Source organism: Adiantum capillus-veneris, chromosome 17, assembly GCF_014529385.1.
Source record: "Adiantum capillus-veneris isolate H3 chromosome 17, ASM1452938v2, whole genome shotgun sequence".
In the NCBI taxonomy this organism is placed as follows: Eukaryota; Viridiplantae; Streptophyta; class Polypodiopsida; order Polypodiales; family Pteridaceae; genus Adiantum; species Adiantum capillus-veneris.
In genome coordinates, this window is record NC_140947.1 from 15,030,026 (window position 1) to 15,042,358 (window position 12,333).

A 12,333-nucleotide genomic window follows, 5' to 3' on the forward strand; every position below is an offset into this window, starting at 1 on the left:
TGCTTGATCTACGGACGAGGGAGAGTTGCTCTCATCCCATGGCGAAGGATGAGGGAGATGATTCTACAACAAGCTATGAATACGAAACGGAGTCAACCTATGATGAAGGCTACACAGATACAGAAGAGGGAAAGAGTGATGACGATCTCCTCCATGTTGATGCTGATCTCTTTGGGGTTACTATCGATAACTCTATTCCAAAAGAAGGTATGCAAGCTCAAGTTTCCCCTATTGATGCCCAAGAGGTAAGAGGTATGCTAGGAGAAGACTTACCAAAGCAAGAGAAGGAAAGTTATGTGCATCCTATCCTAATTTGCTTGCCACTGAGTATAAAGATTTACGAGGTGCCAAGGAAGTCGAACACAGGATCATACTCAAGGAGGGGCATAAACCAAAGGTGCAAAAGCTAAGGAGGTTAGGGGAAATTCAACAAGAGGCTCTCTAGCAGGAAATCAACAAGCTATTTGATGCAGGTATTATCTATCCTGCGCAAGAATCTGAATGGGTCTCCCCAGTTTTCATAAAACCTAAGAAGAACGGAAAATGGCGAGTGTGTGTTGATTATAAGCCTTTAAATGTTGCTACCAAGCGGAACTATTATCCTTTACCCTTTCAGGATGAAATTTTAAATCAGGTTGCAGGTCACGAAAGGTACTCTATTATGGACGGTGGAGAGGGGGAATAGGGAACACACCCAACACACAAAATATTTTCCTCTCTATAGCCTAGGGATTCCACAGCACCCCTAACCTCTCAAATAACACCTTCAAATTGGCTAATTTGCACCAACAACTCCACTTTAGCATACAAAACAACTATCTCACACCTTGCAAAAAAACACCTCACAACACAAATGCACCCACACTGCTCAACTCACCCTTTCCGACTCACAAAAACACTCCTAATGTGCCCTCTTGGTAGCACCTTTCGAGCTGCAGGCAAATCCTCTGCAAGCAATGGCTAATACACGAAGAGTGAGAGAAAAGGAAGGGAATGGGGAGAAGCAACACAAGAGATTGGGGAAAATAAGTGGTTTATTGCATAGGGAGTAGTACAATCAAGTATGCAGCTTCAATGGCAAGCTTAGCAACACACAAGCTTCAAGCTTCCACTCACACATTCAGGCAAAAAAGCCCATATTGGTCCAAAGACCCCCAAAAAATGAACATAAACCTCCTTTTATAAGGGTGTCTCTAGGAGGCCCAAAAAAAAGAAAAAATGGGTGAGTTTCCCCTCCCGTGGCCTTCACTTAGAGCTTCTTTTAGAATTTGATTGCATTGCCAACACTTGGCATAGTTCATTTTTGGAAAGAATTCCATGGTGTACACATTGGTCCTTTGCCCCTTCCATTTGGCCGCCTGGAGCTCCCCTTGGGCCTTTGAGTGCCCTTGCCCGCTCTTTAACTCCCACGTCATCACCTCTTTGTAGTGAGACCCCTCCCCTGTCGAGGCAATAGCGATGTTGCTATTGGAGGGGGGGGGGGGGGGGGGGGGGGGGGGGGGGGGGGGGGGGTACACCCCTATCCTCAAGAAATTTGACCCTTAACGGGCGTGGGCACATCCCCTTACGGGCTACCACATCATCACCGAAATTCCCCACGCAGGCACCCGTGCCGCCCCGCCTTGCTGGCCACCAAAATCGCCACCAAGTCCGCGCGCGCAGCGCCTGCGTCCAACCGCCATCGCCATGGGAGGGAGAGCTCCCCTCTCTCTCCCCTCTTGTGTGCTAATGAGGGCTCACGCCCTGGAATATATACCGTGGCCCCCAGGGTTCCCCTTGTGCATGTGGGATATTCGCAAGACATGTGGCAGCTGCTCAAGCAAAAGCCCTTGGGCTCTCCAAAAACCCTCCAAGAAAATACCTCATATTGAAAAAAAGCTCTTTTTTTTTGGCCTCCTTCTCCAGACTCCCATTCTCTACTCCAAGGTTGGACTGCCAAGCTGTAACAACCTATTGAAACTTCATCTTCCTGGCTCCAACCGCATTTTCTGTCTCTGCATTTTGATTCCTCGGCACCCTCGAACCAAGGCTTTGAAAAAATGAAAAAATCATCTGCAACCAACTTTGGGCAAAGGCACCCCTATTTCCGACTGCTGTAACTTCTTGCTCCGGACTCCGTTTGACATGCAGTCACTTCTTGCTAGCTCCGTATGATGCACACCCTTGCTCCAGAACTTTGTCGGTGCACAAAAGATACCAGATGGCACATTCTCCAATGCGGCCAAGTGGGCTCAGACCCGGCCCCTGGAAAAACTTCAATTGATCATATCTTGCAAACCATGGCTCCGATTCGCAATCCGAAAAGACGGGTAGGCTCCATGAATTGAGCTCTACACATCTATACCTAAATTTCCACTTGGATCACCTGTCCCAAGCTGCCCTGTCCAGCAAGAATTTGCAAACCGCTAAAACTTAACCTTCAATAACTTGGACTCCGTAGCTTGGTTTGATGAGCCATTTGGATGTGCTCCTTCAGCACTTCAAGCTCTTCATTCCTGGACCCAAAATCTGTACTTTGCATATCCTTCACCCGCTACCCAAATTAGCCCCTCATGGAGCATTTCTTGGCCTATAAGCCGCATCATGCATACACTTCCGCTGCTACTTGCCATCCCATGATTTTCCCAGCTGCTCCAGTCCTTTGCCATGCCTCTGCTTGCCTGCACACATCTGACCATGCCACCTTCTAGAGTCGACACACTTTGGATGCACCATCATTTCCAACCCCCCTGTTGAGCATTTATGCTCAACCAAATAAAAGCTTTATTCTCTTTGTAACTACAAAGCCTCACACACACTATGAGAAAACTAAAACCATATGTACATAGTTTTATTGCATCCTATTGCCAAACCTTCAAGTGGGTTGCCCCACCCCCTACATTACATAGCTTCCACCTGGATCAAACACCTACCTTTGATATCTTTCACCCATCTGTAACTGCTCACAAGAGTGTCGTACCCCAACACCTAGACCACCATGTGTGTAGACTGCCCATAGCCTACCTTCCGCACTCCTTTGGAACCTGTCTACTCCATACCAAGCATATTATCATAAAAAAAACATGTACCTGAGACCAAGCTACAACACATGTCTGACCCTCCCTCCCAACCAAATAAAGTGGAGGCCTTGAGCGTATACCCCTGTACCTCCTGAACTAGTCTCCATAGAGCTGTATCTACCATCTTTTTCATCAACCATAATCCACATACCTTCACTGGAAGCAAAGCCACTATTTGAGATTCTCCTTTCTCCTTGCATTGGAATCTCCTCCGTCTTTGGCATCACAACCTCCTCTTTGGCCGCACACTCCATTCCAGCATCATCGAGCCTTTCCTTGTCAACCGTCCCTTCAAGGTCGACCAACACCATCTGCTCATCAACTTCAACCAACTGCTCTTCAATCACCTCTTCTACCGCTGCATTATGCTCCTCCAAGGAAAAGAGAAACTCATTCTCTACCGCATCCATCTCAAGTTCCTCCATAGAGACGGCCGCTTTATCTCTCTTGGCAAAATTCTACACATGTTGCACCACCATGGCACATTCTACCGCCACTTTCATCAGCACAGCCATTAGCATGGCACCAGACACTACCTTCACTTGCATATCATCATCTGTAGGTCTAGACCGCTCCACTTGGATTTCATCAAGCATCTCGGCTTGCTCTGTTCCCTGCTCTTCTTGCACATGTGCTATTACCATATCATCGAACATATAAGAGGGCATCTTTACCTTTACCAGTTCGGGTTCATCAGATTCCGTCTCCTCGTCATGGGATGTGGACTCATCGGTACTATTCTTCTTGCTTGTCTCCCAGCTAATCGAGCTTGTATCATCATCGGCATCGGCATCATATACCAACTCCATATCAGCATCTGCATCCGCTTGCTGCTCCACAAAAGCTTGACCATCTTCATCGCTTTGCAAACTTTCTTCATCGGATTCTGAACCCTCGGTATCTGCATCTCGATTGCATTCTGCTACTTTTTCGTGCAAACTCTCCACAAGAATATGCTTTACCCCTTCAATCCGTACTGGAACCTCCACATCCGCTACCACTTTTGCATCTTGGTTCACCTCGACATGGAGCTTACCCTCGTTGACAAGCTCTTCCACCCTCGGCACATGCACATCACAAACTGGAAACCTCCAAGGAACATAACCAATAGTAGGTCTTATCTCCACAGGCCTTGCATTTTGCACAACTGGAATCACCTTTGGTTGGACCCAAGAGCACTTTGCTACCTCCACAACAACAGGCATATAATCTGCTAGCTTTAACACTCCCAACTCCAACTTCCGCTTCACCCTTTTGCTCTTTATCTTTGCCAGATAGATCATGTCTTCATAGGTATCTGTGTCGTCTTCGACCTTTTCTCTAATCCTCGGATGCAAGTCTCTAACAACTTTGACAGCTTCAAAGATTGATTGCTTTTGACCCCAGTAGCAATATCTAACTGTTTCCAACAAGCTTCAAACTGCTCAATGAAAATAGAGAAATCTTTACTTACATCCTGGTGTACCGCCTTCAGCCTTGCACCGGCTTTTTTTGCCGTAATCACCTCTTGAAAGCGCTCCAGAAACTAACTCTGCAACCTTTGCCATGATTCTCGATCACTGCTCTTTAAGCCATCAAACCACACCTTGGCTCGTCCTCGCATCAACAATGGCACCGTCTGTAACCTTTTTGAATCCGTCGACATACGCATCGACAGCAACCATAATTCGAAATCAGCTAACCAATTCTCGGGATCTTCAATGCCCGTAAATATGGGGCCAAAACCTAGCTTCACCATCTCTGTCATCTTAGAACTCGACCATCAAACATCTCGACCATCAGCCAACCGCTTCGTCGGGCTAAAAAACACCAATTTCAACCGCAAATTGGAGCATCAGATAGCTCCTCCGTTTGGTCAGCTTCAATTACCTGTTCTTCAAGCACCTTTTCTACCGCTGCATTATGCTCCTCCAAGGAAAAGAGCAACTCGTTCTCTACTGCATCCACCTTGACTTCCTTCATAGACACAGCCTCTTTATCTCTCTTGACAAAATTTTGCACATGTTGAACCACCATGGCACATTCCATCGCTACTTTCATCAGCACAAACATTAGCATGGCACCACACACTACCTTTACCTGCATATCATCATCTGTAGGCCTAGACGCACTACTTGGCTTTCATCAAGCACCTCGGCCTGCTCTATTCCCTGCTCTTCTTGCACATGTGCTATTACCATATCATCAAACATATAAGAGGGCATCTTTACCTTTACCAATTCGGGTTCATCAGATTCCGTCTCCTCGTCATAGGATGTATACTCATCCGTATTTTTCTCCTCGCTTGTCTCCCAGCTAATCGATCTTATATCATCATCGGCATCAGCATCATATACCGACTTCGTATCAGCATCTGCATTCAATTGCTGCTCCACAAAAGCTTGACCATCTTCACCGCTTTGTAAACTTTTTCCATCAACTTCTGAACCCTCGGTATCTGCATCTCGATCATTCTGCTACCTTTTCATGCAAACTTTCAACAAGAACATGCTTTACCTCTTCAATCCGTACCGTAACCTCCACATTCGTTACCCCTTTTTCATCTTGGTTCACCTCGACATGGAGCTTACCCTCATTGACAAGCTCTTCCACCCTCGGCACATGCACATCACAAACTGGAAACCTCCAAGGAACATAATCAATAGTAGGTCTTACCTCCACAGGCCTTGCATTTTGCACAACTGGAATCACCTTTGGTTGGACCCAAGAGCACTTCGCTACCTCCGCAACAACATGCACATAATATGCTGGCTTGAACACTCCCAACTCCAACTTTGGATTCACCTTTGTGCTCTTTATCTTTGCTAGATAGACCATTTCTTCATAGGTATCTGCGCCATCTTCGACCTTTTCTCTAATCCTCGGATGCAAGCACTCTAATAGCTTTGACAACTTCAAAGATTGATTGCTTTTGACCCGAGGAGCAATCTCTAACTGCTTCCAACAAGCTTCAAACTTCTCAATGAAAATAGAGAAATCCATACTTACATCCTGGTGTACCGCCTTCAGCCTTGCGCCAGCTTTTTCTGTCGTAATCACCTCTCAAAACTGCTCCAAAAACTGACTTTGCAACCTTTGCCATGATTCTCGATCATTGCTCTTTAAACCATCGAGCCACACCTTGGCTCCCCCTCGCATCAACAGCGGCACCGTCTGTAACTTTTTTGCATCCGTCGACATATGCATCGACAACAACCATAATTCAAAATCTACTAACCAATCCTCGGGATCTTCAACGCCCGTAAATATGAGGCCAAAACCTGGCTCCACCATCTCCGTCAGCTTCAAACCCGACCATTAAACGGCTCGACCATCTGCCAACCACTTCGTCGGCTAGAAAACACCAATTTCAACCGCAAATTGGAGCATCAGATAGCTCCTCAGTGGGGGCACCAGAAGATGGAGAGGGGGAATAGGGAACACACCCAGTACACAAAATATTTGCCTCTCTATAGCCCAGGGATTCCACAGCACCCTTAACCTCTCAAATAACACCTTCAAATTGGCTAATTTGCATTAACAACTCCACCTTAGCATACAAAACAACTACCTCACACCTTGCAAAAAACACCCCACAACACAAATGCACCCACACTACTCAACTCACCCTTTCCGACTCACAAACACTCCTAATCTGCCCTCTTGGTAGCACCTTTCGAGCTGCAGGCAAACCCTCTGCAAGCAATGCCCAATACATGAAGAGCGAGAGAAAAGGAGGGGAATGGGGAGAAGCAACACAAGAGATTGGGGCAAACAAGTGGTATTATTGCATAGGGAGTAGTACAATCAAGTATGCAGCTTCAATGGCAAGCTTAGCAACACACAAGCTTCAAGCTTCCACTCACACACTCAAGCAAAAAAGCCCACATTGGTCCAAAGACCCCCAAAAAATGAACATAAACCTCCTTTTATAAGGGTGTCTCTAGGAGGCCCAAAAAAAGAAAAAATGGGTGAGTTTCCCCTCCCGTGGCCTTCACTTAGAGCTTCTTTTAGAATTTGATTGCATTGCCAACACTTGGCATAGTTCATTTTTGGAAAGAATTCCATGGTGTACACATTGGTCCTTTGCCCCTTCCATTTGGCCGCCCGGAGCTCCCCTTGGGCCTTTGAGTTCCCTTGCCTTCTCTTTAACTCCCCCGTCATCACCTCTTTGTAGCGAGACCCCTCCCCTGTCGAGGCAATAGTGATGTGGCTATTGGGGGGGGGGGGGCGGCGGGGTACACCCCTATCCTCAAAAAATTTGACCCTTAACGGGCGTGGGCACATCCCCTTACGGGCTACCACATCATCACCGAAATTCCCCACGCAGGCACCCGTGCCGCCCCGCCTTGCTGGCCACCAAAATCGCCACCAAGTCCGCGCGCGCAGCGCCTGCGTCCAACCGCCATCGCCATGGGAGGGAGAGCTCCCCTCTCTCTCCTCTCTTGTGTGCTAATGAGGGCTCATGCCTTGGAATATATACCGCGGCCCCCAGGGTTCCCCTTGTGCATGTGGGATATTCGCAGGACATGTGGCAACTGTTCAAGCAAAAGCCCTTGGGCTCTCCAAAAACCCTCCAAGAAAATACCTCATATTGATAAAAAGCTCATGTTGTTTTTGGCCTCCTTTTCTAGACTCCCATTCTCTGCTCCAAGGTTGGACTGCCAAGCCGTAACAACCTACTAAAACTCCATCTTCCCGGCTCCAACCCCATTTTTTGTCTCTGCATTTTGATTCCTCGGCACCCTCGAACCAAGGCTTTCAAAAAATGAAAAAATCATCTGCAACCAACTTTGCGCAAAGGCACCCCACTTTTCGACTGCTGTAACTTCTTGCTCCGGACTTCGTTTGACATGCAATCAATTCCTGCTAGCTCCGTATGATGCACACCCTTGCTCCAGAACTTTGTCAGTGCACAAAAGATGCCAGATGGCACATTCTCCAATGCGGCCAAGTGGACTCAAACCCGGCCCCCGAAAAAACTTCAATTGATCATATCTTGCAAACCATGGCTCCGATTCGCAATCCGAAAAAAAGGGTAGGCTCCATGAATTGAGATCTACACATCTATACCTCAATTTCCACTTGGATCACCTGTCCCCAACTTCCCTGTCCGGCAAGAATCTGCAAACCGCTAAAACTTTAACCTTCAATAACTTGGACTACGTATCTCGGTTTGATGAGTCGTCTGGATCTGCTCCTTCAACACTTCAAGCTCTTCATTCCTCGACCCAAAAGCTGTACTTTGCATCTCCTTCACCTGCAACCCAAATTAGCCCCTCATGGAGCCTTTCTTGGCCAATAATCCGCATCATGCATACACTTCCGTTGCTACCTGCCATCCCATGATTTTCCTAGCTGCTCCAGTCCTTTGCCATGCCTCTGCTTGCCTGTACACATCTGCCCATGCCACCTTCTAGAGTCGACACACTTTGGCTCCACCAATGGCTTCTCTATATACTTCCAGATAGGCATTGCACTTGAAGACCAGTTAAAAACCACTTTCATTTCGCCATGGGGCTGTTTTGCTTACCGCAGAATGCCCTTCGGCTTGGTGAATGCTTATGCAACTTTTCAAGATTGGATGAATAAAGTGTTTGGTCCCTACCTTGGTAAGTTTATCAGAGTTTTCATGGATGACATAGGGTGTTACAGCTCTAGGAATGATCATTTGTCAAAGTTAAAGTTATGTTTTCATCAACTGGATGAAGCGGTGGTCAATTGAATCCCAAAAAGTGTAAGTAAGCTCAACCTCGAGCTCACTTGCTAGGGCATGTGGTCTCACAGAATGGTATCGAAGCGGATCCGGGAAGGTAAAGGCTCTTGTGTTGATGGAGCCTCCCAAAAGTGCTACAGGTTTGGCATCATTTGTGCATAAATTGAAGTACGTCTCTCAATTCTTTTGGATGCTTTCATAGTATGTATACCCTCTTAAAAAAATGAGTCAACAGGTTCATGGCTTTCAATGGAATGAGGACACACAGGTAGCTTTTGACAGGGTTAAAGAAATCTTATGTCAATTGCCTACTGTTTGTCCTCCCAACCGTGAGGATGATTTTTATATTGCTATGATAGTGGGTACAATTGCAATTGGTGCAGTCCTACTACAAAAGGTAGGGCGGTGCTACAAACCCGTCTACTTTGAGAGTCGGGTCATCAGTCCAGGAGAGATGTCTTACATAGAGGTTGAGCAGTGGGTTCAGATATCTACACCTACTTGTACCCCTTCCAGTTTGCAATGTCAGCCAGATCAATTGAAACTTCTAATTGGCCCAAGCTAGAATCACTCTAGACATAGTATAGAGTAGGCCTTGTCCAACCAAACGTGCAAAGCGCTGATCTGTGACCCTTTGTCTTCGTGGGGTTCGCCTATAGGAAATCATCTATATCAACTATGTTCGTTCACTATAAAAAAAAAAATACTAAACTTGCTTGTTAGCATTCTGCAAAATTAGATTAACTTGTGGTCAATACTCAATTAATAATAGCACGTGTTTTCTTGCAGGAAGTTCAAAGTGCATATAATTGTTCGCAAGTTTTATGTGCTTACCTCTAACAATTTATTACCTGAAGTGGTGCTTCACCTACGACCAGGGAGGCGCATTATGAAGTGGGTGCTAGAATTACAAGAGTTCGATTTTGAGTTTAAAATTGATCACACTTGCAGGTCACATCTCGCAGACGTGCTAGTAAATAAGGGTGTGGATTTGCCTATGTATCCCAAGGTGGTTTGGGAAGAGGCAAATGATGAACCGGATCTAAAAGAAGCTTTTGTCATGTGGTTCGATGGTGCTTATAGGAGGGTTGTCCAAAAAGCTAGAGGCGGAGTCGTTATACATGATCCACAAGGTAACACGATTTTTTCAAAAGCTTATGATTTGGAGGATGTGCATACAAACAATGAGGCAAAGTACTTGGCTTTCCACTTGGGCCTTAAGCAGTGTATCAAGTTTGGGATATCCAGGCTCATAGTGAAGGGAGATGATCTTTTGTTTATCAAAAAACTCTTAGGGCAATGGCAGGTGAAGAGGGGCTCTCTCAAGCATTGGTTTTTTCTATTAAAAAGTTGCTAAAGTTTTTTGAAGTGGTGCAATTCAAGCATGTTAGGAGGGAGAAAAATCAAGAAACTGACCAGTTAGCCAGTAGCCGGGTACAGATGCACGTGGTAGGTTTATATGTGGCGCTTGCCAGCTATGCAGGTAGGGAGACACTGAAAGATGTTGACAATTTCTTGAGCACAGGTCCAGGTCCCGCAAGCATGTCCAAGCTACAAAGAAAAAGGATTACCCAAAAGGCTAGCAGGTTCACTTTGATAGGTGAAGACCTTATGGTATACGGCCATGATGGTGTATTGAGGAGAGTTCTCTACAAGGAGGAGATCGGCATGGTCTTGACACAATGCCATGAAGAAAGCGGGCATCAAGGTAAAGATCAAGTACTCTTTTGCATTCTCAGAGTGGCCATCTCTTGTACAAGATGTTCATTATTGGTGTAAGACGTGTCATGAATGTCAAGTTATGGGTGAGCGGCGTTTAGTAGCAGAGTCACAAGGGGCTATCTTGGCCCAAAATGCATTCGAAAAGTGGGGATTGGATGCTATTGGCCCGTTTCCCAAGTTATTGGCTCACTAGATGGGTAGAAGCCAAAGCGGTCAAGGAGGTAAATGCTCTTTCAGTTGCTCAGTTTGTATTTGATTATGTCTGTTGTCGATTTGAAGTGCCATGGTTTTTGATATCAGATAGAGGACAGGGATTCTGCAGCAAGCTAGTACGTGCTTTGGTAGAGAAGATGGGAATTCAACATAGATTCTCATCTCCCTATCACCCACAGTGTAACGGTTTGGTTGAAAGTGCAAATGGTCAGATCATTAACATGCTCACCAAGTATATTATAAACATGTGGAAGACTGGGAGGGGAATCTTGATAAATGCTTATGGGCCTACCGAACTTCCTATAAAGTGGCCACCAATGTCACTCCCTACGAATTGGTGTTTGGCAAAGAAGTTGTCTTACCTGTGCACATCCAACTAGAGGCATTAAAAGGTTTATGGCGAGCTAATGTGAATCAAAGAGATGTTTTGCAGGACAGGATCACACAATTGGAGACTTTGAAGATGGATCAAGAGGCTGTAGCAGATTTCTATGTGCAACAAAGAGAGAAACGTGTGGCGAAGTTCAACCACAGGTTACCAAAGAAGGATCTACAAGAAGGGGATTTGGTCATGAAGTACGAGAGCTACCTTGACTTCACGTTCCAAAAAAAGTTCAAGGAGAAGTGGATTGGGCCCTACAAAATTTCCAGAGCTTTCCCTAATGGTACTTATCAGTTAGAGCGGTCCAATGGTAAGCTCCTTCGACACAGGGTAAATGGAGTTCGTCTCAAGCTCTATTTTGACAGAGCTCTCACGCCAGATGTTCATCAGGTTCTTGTTGAAGGGTTTGGGCATCCCACTTAAGGATGCAGTCCAAGATAGAAAAATTACATGAATAAAACTTTGTACATATGACTTTATTTCATCTTCGCATAGTTTTAGCAGGTTTACAATTTTGAATAATTAGAGCTTTCATTGGTTCAACATAAATGTTCAACCAGTGGGTTGGGCAATGATGGTGCAACAAAGTTATGTCGCTCTAGTAGAATGGTTCTTGCATTGGTATGGAGTCATGCAGATACACGTCGAGGCGGTGAAGTCAATACCAGATGCTGGTAGTGGCAAGCTTGATCATGATGTGTATGCCAAACGTGGCAATAATTAGCAGGTCAAAGACTGGGTTTTAATCTCTAATGATCGGTATGTTCGTAGATGCATAAAACATGCTATCCGGTTGCTCTATGGTCCAATTATTTGGCCACGAGGTTCCTTTTGGAGGACTGTTTCAAGGATTAAAGATTGAACGAGGCTATTTGTCGTGATTATGGCAAGTTCGGGGTGGTCCACACTTGGAGTGGCTGCCACTATCGGCAAATGACAGAGCAATTGAAGTGCGACTGCAAAGGGGCGTCTAGGGCTACTTGAAGCCGGGAGTATTCGGACTCGGCTACCACGACCTTGAGTTATACCCATTTGGTGGTGCTTTGGATTGCGGTCGTCCTTGGGTGGGAACAACGTGCTGTGTAAGTGAAAATCTTGGAAGTCTAAAATAATGCCATGCTTTTTTAAAAAAAACCAGAACGATGCAGATTTAGGGTGGCACCACCAGATGGCGGGATAAAGCAGGGCAAGTCGATGAAGGGGCAGCCATGCAGTTCGAGGCCACCAAGTGGCGCATGGATTGAAGCGACCAACAGGTGGAA

General features: G+C 45.9%; 1 pseudogene; it reads left to right on the forward strand.

Annotated features, from left to right (window-relative positions):
* Positions 1–8,977: 8,977 nt before the first annotated feature.
* LOC147436846 (uncharacterized) lies at positions 8,978–11,795 on the forward strand (annotated as a pseudogene).
* Positions 11,796–12,333: the final 538 nt, after the last annotated feature.